This window comes from Pogona vitticeps, chromosome 1 (assembly GCF_051106095.1).
Source record: "Pogona vitticeps strain Pit_001003342236 chromosome 1, PviZW2.1, whole genome shotgun sequence".
Taxonomy (NCBI): Eukaryota; Metazoa; Chordata; class Lepidosauria; order Squamata; family Agamidae; genus Pogona; species Pogona vitticeps.
This window is the reverse complement of record NC_135783.1, coordinates 115,650,069-115,665,011: the sequence shown is the minus strand read 5'-3', so window position 1 is coordinate 115,665,011 and position 14,943 is coordinate 115,650,069. Positions and strand designations below refer to the sequence as shown.

Sequence of the window (14,943 nt, the reverse complement as noted above, 5' to 3'; positions counted from 1 at the left end):
GGGCTGTACTGTATAAATATGTGATGCCTGGGTGGTGAGACACACACTAGAGAAGCTAAGCAGACGAAGCAGCAGCTGGGAAGAAGAAGCTGTTGTGGGAGTCTGTGTGTCAGACAGGGTACTACTGTGTGTCAGAGTACCAACCTGATAGGTTCAGGTGTCTGTGGGTTAGCCAGAACTGATAGGTTCAGGGTCTGTGCTTTAAGTTAAGGTTCTGGGTGAACCAAACTGTATGCTTGTATGAGTGAATCTAAGCCACGTTACTTTATCCTATTCACCTGATTGTTTTATTTACCCTGTTTGTATTTAAAATAAACCTTATTCTTTTATTGTTTAAAAATCCATCCCTGGTCTGTGTGACTTCTTATAGGGAATGGTTGGTGGCAGCTTAGTGTAACTGTGTGACAGATACCAGTAGGTCTGGGTTTGTCACAGATGCCATTCTGCAAAAAAACTAGAGATGCACGTGAACTACTGCACGAGTCTAAAACCTTCTTGTAGATGCACACAGATTCCCACGGGGCTTTTGCACACTGAGAGTTATTTTGCACTGTAATTCTGCAAGAGCTTACAGTACCACTAAGTAAAGATGATTTGCACTGTTAATCACTGAATGAAGAATTCTTATTCTCTTTTCATGATTATCCCCCAATTTCCTGCTAGGTTTGTAAAGTTATAGTGACAGATGGCATAGGTTTGTTTGTTTACTTGTTTGTTTAAAGCACTTACATCCTGCTTTTCCTACATGAACCCAATGTGTCTAAACTTGAAACAAAACAAATTCTCAACCTTTAAACATAGTCCGATGATAACAACAAAAAAACAAAGCAGAGAGCTTAGTCCAGAAGTTGCTACGCACCACACTTCCTAGCAGTCCTGGGCTCTGATCTGGTCCTGCCGCTCAGCTGTAAACCTAAGCCTTTTAGTGGCCAGAAGTCTATGAGTTACACCTTCTGGCATAATACAAGGTGTGTAAATCTTGTGGGCAAAATGCCATATGTTATCAGCAGAGGCATTTGCAGTTGCACACTGCACCTGGCTGGGATCCGATGGTTGTTGTAGGTGTTTCGCCAGTCTCTGTGGCCGGCATCTTCAGAAGACAGGAGTCAGAACTTTGTGCTCTGGTACAGTTTTGTGGGATAGTTGAGTATTTTTAAGGAACATAGTAGGTGTGCTCTTTTGCTTCGGAGTGTTTCGAAGAGTGGACTCGAGATCATATTGCAAATATCTGCTGGCTACTGGAACACATCAAAGAATGTCAGTCTGTGCTTTGTAGATCGCAGCAAAGCCTCGATGGTATGGATCATGAGAAACTATGAATTCTCCTGAAAGAAATGGGTGTGCCTCAGCACTTGATTGTCCTGATATTTAACCTGTATTGTGGACAAGAAGCTACTGTTAGGACAGAATATGGAGAGAGAGAGAAGGGTTTCCTATAAGCAAAGGGTTCAGACAGGGGTACATTTTAGCCCCTCCTCTATTCTATCTGTATGCAAAATGTATCATATGGAAAGCTGAACTAGATTCAGAGGGAGTGAAAACTGGTGGGAAAAACAGCAATAATTGAAGATATGCAGATGGCAGAAACCAACAGTGACTTGAAATGGCTTTTAGTGACTATGAAAGAAAAAAGTGCCAAAGCAGGACAGTCAAGCATTAAGAATACAAAAATTATAACTACAGAAGAATGGCAGACCTTTAATGTTGACAATGAAGAAATTGAAATTATAAAAGTTTTTGTATACCTTGGTTCGACCAAGGCCAAGACCAACTACACTCTTGTATTCCCAGTCACTATGTACTGGTGTGAAAGCTGGACAATAAAGAAAGCTGACAGAGAAAAACTGATTTGTTTGAAATATCATGGTGGAGGAGAGTTTTGCAGATACCCTGGACTGCTGTGAAGGCTTTCATATTTTGGGCACATTGTGAAAAGGCATGAATCTCTGGAGAAGACAAGGATGCTGGGAAAGGTTGAAGGCAACTGGAAAAGAGGAAGGCAAAATATTAGATGGATTGACTCTCTAAAGCAGTGGTCCCCAACCTTGGGCCTCCAGATGTTCTTGAACTTCAACTCCCAGAAATCCTGGCCAGCAGAGGTGGTGGTGAAGGCTTCTGGGAGTTGTAGTCCAAGAACATCTGGAGGCCCAAGGTTGGGGACCACTTTTCTAAAGGAAACCACAGCCTTGCGTTTTCAACAGGAGGGCTGTTGAGAACAGGTTGTTTTGGAGATTGCTCATTCATAAAGCCACCATAAATTGGAGGTGACTTGATGGCATATAGCAAGAACAAAACTTCATAGGCTTATGGCCAGTGCTTTTTTAGCATGGTGGGGGAAAGGATTGGGGCAGGGGGAGAAGGAAGAGAAGAAGTCCATATGCTTGCTTTCTCCTCTCCTGCAACGTGCTCTTCCTCAATGCTCTGCTCGTGATTTCCAAACAGCACTATAAGATAGCTGTGCCATGGTCACAGAGAAGCACTTCTATTAGAGCCTGTGGATACATTCCAGTGATTTATTTTGAGTGTTCAGTTGTGCGTAACTAAAATGCCAGAAATAGCAGCACGGAGAGTAGTTTATTTGGGTATTTAATTTTTTTATGATAATTTTATACCCAAACATAAATCTGGGAATTCATACTACATGAAAATCTTTTGTCATAACGCAGAAGTTTAGATATTTAGTCAGGAAAAAAAGAGAGAGATTTATCTAATGAATTGTGTGCCACAATTTAAATAAAATGGAGTTTGCCTAACAAGTAAATCAAAGTTGATATTTATGGCTTTTCCCCACCCCAAGGTATGTGGGTTTTGCCTGCAGCTGATTTTTGATTGAACTTGTCTGACTAGGTTGAAGGGCTCTGTCATTTGAGCAATAATGCGGACTTTCAGTGGCTGCACTATTACAACTAAGACCAATTATGGCAACTAAGCTTTGAATCAAGTCTAAATATTTGTAACTGAAACAACTCTGAATTGTTTTCCTGTTTACTCTCCCTTTTACTTCACTCTCTTCCTCAATGGCTTCCCCTTCTGTTGACTGTTAGGCTGTTTGGATCTGTCTCAGGGATCTGTCTTCCCCTCAGCTCCATGCATAGTGAAGGTGCTGCATGAATGAGGCGTTCCACAAGTAACCTCAACGAAGACCTTCTTAGTGGTCGATCATCTTTCACATATTGCAATTGGGTACTCCTGCATTCTGTTGCTAGCAAGGCATTAGCAAATTTCCTCAAACTGGTAATTACTGCAAATTGATTAGGAGTGTTAATTATTAGTACAGCTATTTATGTGTGCAGTTCTGTGTTTGAGGAACTCAGATGGTTTCCTCGGTTGGTTCCATTGCTGGAGGGCCAAATTGTACTGCAATGCAAAAAATGGAAGCCTCATTAAGGTTGCAAAATACTACGGTAGAGGTTTTATTAAGGTTGCTAGGAGCCAGTCCACCATAGTCAGCAACTGACTTACAACCACCTTTGGATCGTACAGGGCCACTGCTAATTTTGTAGCCAGGAAGCAATCCCACTGTTTGTACAAACTAGCACTTCTATGCCACTGCTGAGATTTGCACGTGCCAAAGGGCCAGCTCTGACTGAATCAGTCATGGAGAGAAACGAGGCCTCTACTAACAACTGCTAGCTTATGACACAAAGCTATTTCAGGCATATGGAAAAGGTCCATTTTTTTTTAGCAGAATAGAAACAAAGTAAATAAGATTTTCTTCCAAAACAAAAGCTTTACAGTATTTGGAAGCAGATGCAAAGGTCTCGTAGGTAACCCACGAAATCCTATCCTATGCGTGCGGAATCAGAAATAAGTTCAATTGTGTTTATTTCCATGTGAACATACTAAAGAATCAGTAGTAGAAATTCCCTTTAAAATGAAATATCTTTTTTAAATGATTGAAAGCATACTGCAGGTGGGGGGCTGGGAGTCATCCATTTCAGGAAATGTATCTTCAAATCACTGTCTCAGTTTCATAAACACTTGCTCAAATCTGTTTCTCATCAGCTGCTGTTCTGACAGTGCTTATTTCTGAAGGGTTTTTTAAAGGGAGGGAGAGTAATATGAATCAAAATGCCCTGAAATGTAGAATTCTATCTGTTTGAAAGTGAAACATTTGACTTTTTCCAGAGCCAAAAGGAGGGGGACTACAATGTCCATAATACCTTGGGTCTTTATCAGCATTGTGGTATTTTCTTTTTTTAACAGCGTGGTCTTGAATAAATTGGGCAATCTGAATGTATGTAAAAGTATCCTCTCTCAGGAGCCCCCCCGACACACACTGCTTCATTGTCATTTGAACATATATTTAGATATTAGTCCATAAGAAAAGGAAATAGTAACATTATTTTTACTGTTCATGCATGGAAACTCCTGAAGAGAGACAGGAGGAGGAGAAGCCTTGACTGTTCATTGTCAACTCTCATTACAGGGAGAGAAAAAAGGCCGGCTCAGGCTATGAGTACTATAATAAGGATGTGGAGAACACTTGCAGAGTCTGGTAACATGGCAAATACTGTGAGTATTTTCTTAATCTCTCTGCAGTTCCTCCATGAGAATGAGACACGATTCTAGTATAACATGGCTTGTTACTATATCTTTAAAAGGGAGTAACTTTGCTACTGCAAAAGACTGTATAAGGCCCTTAAAGCTCTTGCAAAGGTTTCTGTTGTTCTTTAGTCGTTTAGTCGTGTCCGACTCTTCGTGACCCCATGGACCAGAGCATGCCAGGCCCTCCTGTCTTCCACTGCTTCCCGGAGTTTGGTCAAATTCATGTTGGTTGCTTCGATGACACTGTCCAACCATCTCGTCCTCTGTCATCCCCTTCTCCTCCTGCCTTTACACTTTCCCAACATCAGCGTCTTTTCCAGGGAGTCTTCTCTTCTCACGAGATGGCCAAAGTATTGAAGCCTCAGCTTCAGGATCTGTCCTTCCAGTGAGCACTCAGGCTTGATTTCCTTTAGAATGGATAGGTTTGTTCTCCTTGCAGTCCAAGGGACTCTCAAGAGCCTCCTCCAACACCACAATTCAAAAGCATCAATTCTTCGGCGGTCAGCTTTCTTTATGGTCCAGCTCTCACTTCCGTACATCACTACAGGGAAAACCATAGATTTGACTATTCGGACTTTTGTTGGCAACGTGATGTCTCTGCTTTTTAAGATGCTATTGAGGTTTGTCATCACTTTCCTCCCAAGAAGCAGGCGTCTTTTAATTTCGGGGCTGCTGTCACCATCTGCAGTAATCATGGAGCCCAAGAAAGTGAAATCTGTCACTGCCTCCATATCTTCCCCTTCTATTTGGCAGGAGGCGATGGCCATGATCTTAGTTTTTTTGATGTTGAGCTTCAGACCGTTTTTTGCACTCTCCTCTTTCACCCTCATTACAAGGTTCCTTAATTCCTCCTCACTTTCTGCCACCAGAGTGGTACAGTATCATCTGCATATTGGAGGTTGTTGATATTTCTTCTGGCAATCTTAATTCAAGTTTGGGATTCCTCCAGTCTGGCCTTTCGCATATAAGTTAAATAAGCAGAGGGACAATATACAGTACAGCCTTGTCGTACTCCTTTCCCAATTTTGAACCAATCAGTCAGTGTTTCTAATTTTGGTTAAAATTTTGGTTAAAAACCCTTTAGCTGTGCAGCAGAAGTGCAGGAGCTTACAGAGCAGAAGCAGCTACACGTCTCTCCAGAATAGACCACCTGTTTCCTTATCTCATAATTGGCACTTACAGTCTCAAAACTTCACTCTGATACATTGGTAAGAGAAAGAATCAAAGGTTTCATTTACTCACAGCTGAACAAATCAAAAACAGCATACTGTGCAAAAAATGACTGCTTCCAGCAACAGGCCTCAACAGACTCACAGGTTGCTTCCAGGCTACATTCTCATAGCTGCACACTAACTTCTAACTGCTAGCAGACTAAAAGAGGGGGAAACAGCACTTAAGCAAAGAGGTGTGGCTCTCTTTGAAATCAAGGCAGGGAAGGAAAAATCAATTACTGTTGGATTGATAGACGGTCACCCCAGAAAATTGCATACAAAGCTGAACTAACTCCAATAAAAGCAAGCTAGCAAACAGTTATGGTTTTTGCCTGATGTCTTGTGAGACACTGTAGGAGTGAGTGAGTTACACATTGCTCACTGAGAGATCTCACTTGCTATCTCAGGTAAGAATCTCACTAGCATTTTCTTACCACATGTTTGTTGGGAGGGAAATTTAGTTCTTTCCTACTGCTGTTCATTTATCTGCTATTTAGCTGTTAGCATCAAATGGCTGAAAAAAGCAGCTGTAAATAGCTTGGTGGTTGTTGGTTGTCTTGATTAGACTAAGGGTGAAATGGGGAAATAGAATACAATTTGGATGACTTCTGGAACGGGCTCTATAACATATGCAGCAAACAAGGTCATTTTTGTGGACCGCTACCCCGCCCAATAGCCCAGTGCCTGGAAGGGAGGTGTCCAATGTTTTAACAAGACTGAAAGTGAATTTCTGTTTCATTCCCATTTAGAAATGCAAATGAAGTGCAAAATATTTGCATTCTGGAAGGAGGAAGATATGGGGAGGGCAGGATCCCCCCCCAGGAGCAAAATTGGCCCATGGGTGCCTCCCCACAGCACAAACAGAACAGTGCCAAAGTCTGTCATTTTGCCACTAGCCTAATGTTGGATTGTAACCTGTAGAGCTGAATCTTGACACATGACAAGAGACAAACGGGCCTGGTAGTCAAAGAAGATTTATAAAAGCTCCCAATTTAGCATTCATGAAACACTCAATCATTTTTTATTCCATATTAGGTTCTCCATTTAGAACAGGCTGTGATGTTCTGCCTGCTTGATTGCTCTCCCTGTAATGAACCACACACTCACTATTCTAAAGGACAATGCGCTCTCTTGTGTGCAGAAGGCAAGATGGGCCTTGCATATCATTATGGTGGCTGATGTCTTGTTTGTTCACAACTTCCTTCCTGTGTATTTGCGCACTTGTCGTTTGCTAGCATCTCCAAATTCCTTTTGTTAAAGAAGGACAGAAATTGGGTACAGAAAGTGTTCCAAAGGAAACACAATAAAAGGTGGTGGGAGGGTGCAGTATTAGCACTTGAGAAGAAAATAAAACAGTGATGATCCTCAGGCCGTACTACATAGAAGATTGACAAGTGGGGATATTAAAAACCCACCGTCTTTTCATACAATTTTTTCCCTCATAAGCACCTGTGAAATGTTTATGTGCTAACAAACTGCCTGTCATGATGATGGAAGGAAGGTGTTTGTTTATTCCAAAAAAAGCACCAAAAATAATAATGCTGGTGTATATATTAAGTGCACCAGTTCTATTGAATTTCTTTGCTTACTACCCAAATTCAGGAGGAGATACATAGGTGGGCTTCCAGACAGGAATGAACAGAAGTCAGTTAGGGTGCAACGACACTGGAAAGCTGAATTGGAACAAAAGAAAAATAAGATGGAAATAAACTTAACAGTTTATAGTACAGAACTTCAAAAGTTTAAACATTAATTTTGAAAATACATCATAATTCACATGTCAGAATGATTCTGTAACAGACTACCACTCTGGCGTTCACCCTCGTGGCCCCTGCTTGTGTCCCCAAACACAGAGCTCACAAAGGAAAACCAAAACACCTCTTGACGCGCTGCCACCAGTTGATGTCCTTATCAACGTACTTAGAAAAGATGAAGGTCCATTCAGTACTGACTTTTTAATATAACAGGTTTATTGATTACAGATGGTTTCTAGAATAATTCATAAGCATAGTCTTTCAGTTTCACCCAGCATCAATATTAATCTTCTATATTAAATATCAGAGGTTACTAATCACTCCTCAGACTAATTACTCCTCAGACCGCAAACTATCCTTCTCTCCCTGATTCCTAACACAGGCTCCTCTCTCTCTCTCTCTCCTCTCAGGCTCCACCTTTTAACATCTCTTGAGGCCCCACCTCTCAACTTCATTAGCATATAACTCATGAATATTACATATCTTCCCATCCATTACTCATTTCCTTTACTTTCAAGTAATGCATTCAGGAATTACCTCATCTCTGATCACATATGGTTTTCAACTCTTGGCATGACAAACTTTTTATGTCCACTTTCAGGCCAGTTAATTAAGTAAATAAAAGCACTGAGCTTTTGCTTCACAAAAAAGGGCCTTCCCACATGATCTGACAGGATTCAGGACTGGCACCCAATCCCCCAATCCGAGTGCTTTGCTTTTGCATGTCTCCTCCTCCCAGGCCTAAATATCATGCCCTATATCACCTATATCATCATTCCTATATCACCTACAGACACACTCCTTGCCTTCACAAGAATGTATCATAAGTCACTGCAAGCCTGGTTGAACCATTCAGGTTTGGAAAAGTAGAAGCCCCCCCCCCCTCCAGCAGCAGAGCAAGAAAGCTGCTTTGGAAGCAAAATGAGCTGGACCAAATCAAATCAGGCTTTGTATCATGTGGTTAGTTTAAAAAATGCTTCAAATTCCTCCCTCTTTTTTTAACTGGAGCAAATCCCACAGTATTTGACCATGTAGTTGCACTTTTAGTTGTATGGAAGAAAGAAGATTTTGCGTCTTTGGTCACTACCAAAACAGGAGTTCACACTTATCTACCTGGATTTTCTGATTCCATGAACAGTCAGCGACTTTGCTAAAGTATGTCACAGTTGACATAGGCCCATTTGAATCAATAGAACATCTGGAATAATTGACTCACTAGATTCATGTTGATTCAATAAGCCTACTCTAGTGCAATTTACTGCACAAAGCACCAGGATCTTGGCCGATGAACTTTCCCCCTATATACCTTCCAGTTACAAAGACTCCAAGGATCTCTCCTTTTTCTAGAAGAGTTTTTCTTGAAACAAAAGCTGCTTCTTTCAGAGGAAGAGACCCAACCCATTATGTAAGGATTTTAACGTAGTGCAGAAAGGTGATTTTTAACATGGGGGCAGGGAAAGAGAAAAGCAAGAATTTTGCTTTTTCTTCAGTAAAAGCTGCTTAAAATGACTGGAAAAATAGAGAGTTCCAAAGGTCATTTAGGCTACTAGCAGTGTTCAGAATGGCCTACATTTGTTTCCTAGTCAAATTTCCCAAGAACAATACTAGTTTCCCACATCTTGGGGCTTGGTAAAGGCCTATAGGAGAAGAAAAGATGAATGCCATAAGAAGGCTGTAAGCAAAAGAGGCCCTCTTCAGACACCTGTCATCAAGGCTAAATGGTATGTAACTGAAAATGTGATGTAAAAGTAAATCCTCTTTCCCTCAGTGTCAAATTGTGAAGCTCCAGGAGTTCAAATTGAACTAAATTGCAGATCTGTATGTGACTAAACAATGTGATAATCGACTGGAACTGGTATTAAGATTGTCACTGCTAGCATTTCATACAAAATTTCATGTACATTCAGAATACATAGGACACCATCTTAGCATAATGACTGGTGCAGTTTGAAATCTGTATGTTTTATCATCCTTCAGATTTTAATTTGCTTTGGTACACCGTATTTTTCTTTTTTTTCTTATACAATGTAGAGTTAGTGATTTTTTTCTAGAAAATGCTTGTGCTTTTGTATTTGGTTTTTATAATAATGCAGTCTTAATAGCCTGCCATGTTTGAAGTAAAATCTAAAAAAGTGTAGCCCAAGATTACTTTATTGTTTTAAAAACAAGGCACCTGGTAACAAAAACTGGAAGTCCACTAGGCTGCACCTGCAGAAGATAAAAGTGCAAACAAACTTCCCCAATTAATTGTCATTTGTTCGTCATACTTCTGTTATTGAAGGCCCAAATATACATTACAGATAGCCTGACACTACAAGACAGCATTCCTTTACAGCTGATTGCATGTAGTTTGTCAACAACAGCAGTGTTTCTCCGCTCCTGGAACCTGTAAATAAGATTGCTTTCTTTTGTAATTGGTCTTAAGGATATAAAGTACACTCTTCCTTTGTAAGTGCTCTACTGAGATGAACATTGGTCTCTAGAGATATGGATTTCAGTATGAACATATCTACAGTACTTAGAAGTGCCACTGAGTCCAATAACATAGTAAGTTTCCCATTGGCCTATTTAGATATAATATTGTTGATCTTGTATAGGTGTCGTTAAGATGATCTTCAATGGTTAAGATGCTGGAAGGGTTAGATGGTTCACACCTTTCCTCCTTACTTTTCTCATGGGAACCTCTTATTTTTACTTATCTGTGTTAGCCAATGGAAAGAAATCTTCTGATTGGTACAAGAGCAAAGGCATACAATGCAGCAGTGAGTTAACTCTTGTATTACCCACCACACACCAGTCACACGAGTGGTTGTGGAAGGAAGGCCTACAAGTGGTAAATCATTAACTAGCAACAGTTTACTCTTGTTCTTCCATAGCTGTAACTAGCCGATGGGATTCTGTTTGTAGTGTATTGTTATAGTTGCACCAATACCAACCATGATTAATTACAGTTGTCAACAAGGGTTCAAAGCTGACTTGTAAGCACTAGATAAAGCTACCGTATTTGCCGGCATACAAGACGACTGGGTGTATAAGATGACCCCCCAACATTTCCACTCAAAATATAGAGTGGACGGCTCTGCTGCGGCGCCGACGCTGGCTGCCTGGGGCTCTGTCCAGGCCCGCCCTGGAAGTTCATGGCTGGCGACGAGAAGGGCGAGGAAGAGGGGAAGCGGGTGGGCGGCAGAAGCGGAGGAGGAGGAGGAGGAGGGGAAATGGCTCTCCAGCGGTGCAGGCAGCTGGCTCAGCGGCGTGGGGTGGCGGGCAGCCTGGCAGTGGGCTCTGGCCACTCAGGCATGGCCGATTCTATTTTCCCCCCTCCGTCCGGACCGACCACCTGCCGGCCCGCCTGCCTTCCTCCCCTGCCGGCGCCGCCCCGTGTCACTCACTCAATGGTAGCAGCTCCTTCCTGGCCCAACTGAAGTGCACCCAGCATATAAGACGAACTCCCCCCCCCACTTGGAGGCATGTTTTTTAGGCAAAAAAAGTCATCTTATATGCAGGCAAATATGGTAACTCTGATCAGCAATACTACAGACATAATGGTGTCTAGAATATCCTTGATAATGCTGACAGAAGAAGGAAAGGTGGATTTTATTTATTTATTTATTTTATTTTATTTTATTTTATTTATATGCCGCCCACACTACCCAAAGGTCTCTGGGCGGCTTACAACATTTAAAATACAATAAAAATTCAGAACAATTAAAATACAATTATATAAAAATACAAATATATAAAAATTGCCATCGGACCCACAGCTAATATTATTTGCATGGAAGAAGAAAGGCTAGAATTATAGGACAGGCCTGAGGCATACTGGAGATTTTTACGTCTGAGTAAGAAATTGGCAGCATACGTCTGCACTGGACCATGATTGGACCAATGTGCAATTATCAGAGCAGTCCACACAAGTTCAAACTAGAATGAATATATGCCATGTCTTTAAGACTGTTCTGTCAGCTGAGAGATGGGATGCATATACTACACCGTATCAAACCAGTGTAGTGGTGGTGGTGATTGCAAACAATAATAATTAACTGTCCTTATGTCGCTTCCAACTGAACAACTCTTAGCAGAGTTTTCTAGCTATATAGTACTCCACAGGGGTTTACCATTTTCTTCCTCTGATGGTGCTCTAGGACTGTGCAGCTTGTAGAAGACTACACAATTTATCTGAACACTGTTCACTGTGTTTTATACACCAAGGTCAATGCCAACGGTCTTACAGTTCGTTTCATTTCAATTTTGTCTGAGAATTAATAGAATTATAGAATTATAGAGCTGGAAAGGACTCCAGAGATCATAAGTCTAGCCTGCCAACAGTGCAGGAAATCTACAACTAAAGCATCCAACAGGTGACCATCCAACCTTTGTTTCAAAGCTTGAATAAAGGAGAGCCCGAGGTAGTCAGTTCCATTGTACATCAGTAATAGCAAACATTTGTTTCTCTTATGATGACTGAAAGGCTAAATGCATGTGTTACATACAGCACTGATGTTACCTGTCTGTCATGGGTTTGGAGGGAAAGTTCCATCCTATGGGGAGTGGAAGGCGGGACATCAGGAGGAGGGGCTGTACTGTATAAATATGTGATGCCTGTGTGGTGAGAGGGAGATGCTGAGAGACACTGTGAGAGACACTGGGATGTGACGAAGCAGCAGCTGGGAAGAAGAAGCTGTTGTGGGAGTCTGTGTGTCAGACAGGGTACTTCTGTGTGTCAGAGTACCAACCTGATAGGTTCAGGTGTCTGTTGGGTAGCCAGAACTGATAGGTTCAGGGTCTGTGCTTTAAGTTAAGGGTTCTGTGTGAACCAAACTGTATGCTTGTATGAGTGAGAATAAGCCACGTTACTTTATTTTATTCACCTGATTGTTTATTTTTCCCTGTGTGTATTTAAAATAAACCTTATTCTTTTTATTGTTTGAAAAATCCATCCCTGGTCTGTGTGACTTCTTAAAGGGAATGGTTGGTGGCAGCTTAGTGTAACTGTGTGACATATCCCAGTAGGTCTGGGTTTGTCACATTGATTGGTGTCCAGCGTGTGGGATACGACTGGTCCAGTTGTCCAGTGGTCCAGCAAAGCCTTGGCAAGTGTGCCCAGAGCAAGGGGGGTCTAGTCAGGGACAGTCTGAGGCGCGTAGGTAATCTTCTAGGTGTACCTCACGGGGAGGTGCGCTAGTAGAAGAACGTGTCAACTGGGGAGACTTAGATTAAGGTGCTCTGAGGCAGCCTAGTTTTGGCGGGAAAAAGCTGAGGCAAAACTGCGTAGTAACAGTGATCTAGCTTGCCAGCTGAGAGGCCCAGCAGAGGGGGGTAGGCTCTGACTCGATACTGTTGCAAGTTAGTGCTGAAGAACAGCAGCAATCTCTAGGGAGAGCTGGTTCTGAGGCAAGAAGGAAAAAAGTGGTCGTTTTATTTTGAGGCTTGACTTTTTAAAGCAGCCTGTTCTGAGGGGGGATTATGCCCTTGACTCGAAGCCAAGTAGCAGACATGAGTGAAGTGAAAGACCCCCAGATTGACCAAGGTTCTGAGGATGAATTTGGCTCAGTGCAGGGTGACAGCACAGGAGAGCAGAACCCAGAACTCAGAAAATTGCTCATAGTCCAACAGCATGAACTGAGGATGAGGCAATTTGAAATGGAGGAAAGGGAAAGAGAAGAAAGATTAGAGAGAGAGAGAATGGAGAGAGAAGAAAGAATGGAGAGAGAGAAAATGGCGTTTGAATTAAGAAAACTGGAACTGATGAACCAGAACAATAATAATAATAGGGATTCTGAGGGAGGCCAATTGTCTAAGGCTGACCTGAAGAAATTCCCTGTGTACCACAAGGGAGATTGTCCTGAGGTGTTCTTTTCCTTAGTGGAAAGAGCGTTTGTGGACTTCTCAGTGAGGGAAACTGAGAAGATGACCATCATGCGATCTTTAATCAGTGGTAGCCTGGCTGAGGTCTATGCCGAGATGCCTGAGGAACTGATGAAAGATTTTGCAGAGTTTAAGAAACTGGTGTTTGCCAGACATGGGATAAATGCAGAGCAGCTGAGACAAAGATTCAGGTCCCTCACAAAAAAACCAGAACAGACTTTTACCCAAGTGGGGGCCCAATTGGTGAGGCTGCTTGAGAAATGGCTATCGCAGGAAGGAACAGAGACCTATGAGCAGCTTAAAGACTTGATAGCACTGGAACAGTTCTATTCAGTCCTGCATGGGGAATTGAAATTCCAGGTGAGGGAAAGGAAACCGAAATCTGTGGCAGAAGCCGCGGAGGTCGCAGATTTTATTTCCCAAATAAGAAAGCCCTTGGGTGAGGGGAAATCTGTAGGTAAACCCAAAGAAACCTACAGCAAGTACTCTCAGGGACCAGGGAAAAGCCAGCAAGGGGGAGGGGCCCATGGTGAAGGGAAGCCCTCAGACATGAAACTAAGACCTCAGATTTTGGAGGGAAAACCAAAACAAGCTGAGAGAGAATCAAAATACACCAGAAAATGTTATTTCTGTCAGGGAAAGGGTCATCTAATCTCAGATTGTGAGAAATTAAAGCAGCTAAAAGGAATGGTGCCTCAGGATTCTAGTCAGACCGAGCCAAAAGCTGTGTTCTGTGTCCAGAAAGAGCAAGGCTCAGTGTCACTGAGGGAGCCTGTTGCCATGGCTACTCAGTCTGGGACAGTTACATCTGCTGATCAGGCTGAGGAAAATGGTCCTCTTATAGAGGTAAAGCGCTGCTTGCTGGTGAAAACAGATTCTCAGTTGTTTGAGACAGCAGGGGTGGACGTAGGAATACTTGACCGTCAGTATAGAGGGCTGCGGGACACTTGTTCCCAGGTAACCCTGTGCCATCCAGATATCATCCCTAGGGAGTTTATAATCCCAAATGAGAGCATGAAGGTGGCAGGGATTGAGGGGCAGGTAATCTCTCTGCCAGTAGCTGAGGTACCTGTCAACTTTCAAGGCTGGAGGGGCGTTTGGCGGCTAGCGATTTCATCTACTCTGCCAGCAGCCGTGCTCGTGGGAAATGACCTGGCTGAACATGTGAAACGGGTGCTAGTGATTACACGCTCACAAGCCACCACAGGGACAGTTCAAGGGGGTAATGATGAGCCAGAGACGGAAGCAGAGGGGAGTTCAGAAGCTGTGGTGGAAACCTTAACCACAGACAGCAGATTTGGACAGGAGCAAAAGGCAGACGCCACTCTCCAAAAGTGTTTTGAACAGGTGACTGACGCCCAGCTAACACCTGAAACCCCAGTGAGATTTCTGGAAAAAAAGGGGATTTTATATAGAGAAACCCTAAGGAATATCTCAAAAGGGGGAGATGGGATCAGAAGTCAGCTGGTGGTACCTGAAAAGTATCGCCCCATGATCTTACAAAGGGGTCACTCTGACATGTTTGCTGCACACTTAGGGGTGAAAGAGCCCCTTGATTTGATCAA

At 42.5% G+C, this 14,943-nt stretch overlaps 1 long non-coding RNA gene across 1 annotated transcript in view; it reads left to right on the top strand.

Moving 5' to 3' along the window:
- Window positions 1-9,013: 9,013 nt before the first annotated feature.
- The window catches only part of LOC140707563 (uncharacterized), a 58,014-nt gene continuing 52,084 nt past the window's right edge, over window positions 9,014-14,943 (top strand). Inside the window, exon 1 of the long non-coding RNA XR_012087711.2 lies at window positions 9,014-9,234. This is a non-coding gene — a long non-coding RNA (uncharacterized LOC140707563). The remainder of the gene's footprint in view (window positions 9,235-14,943) is intronic.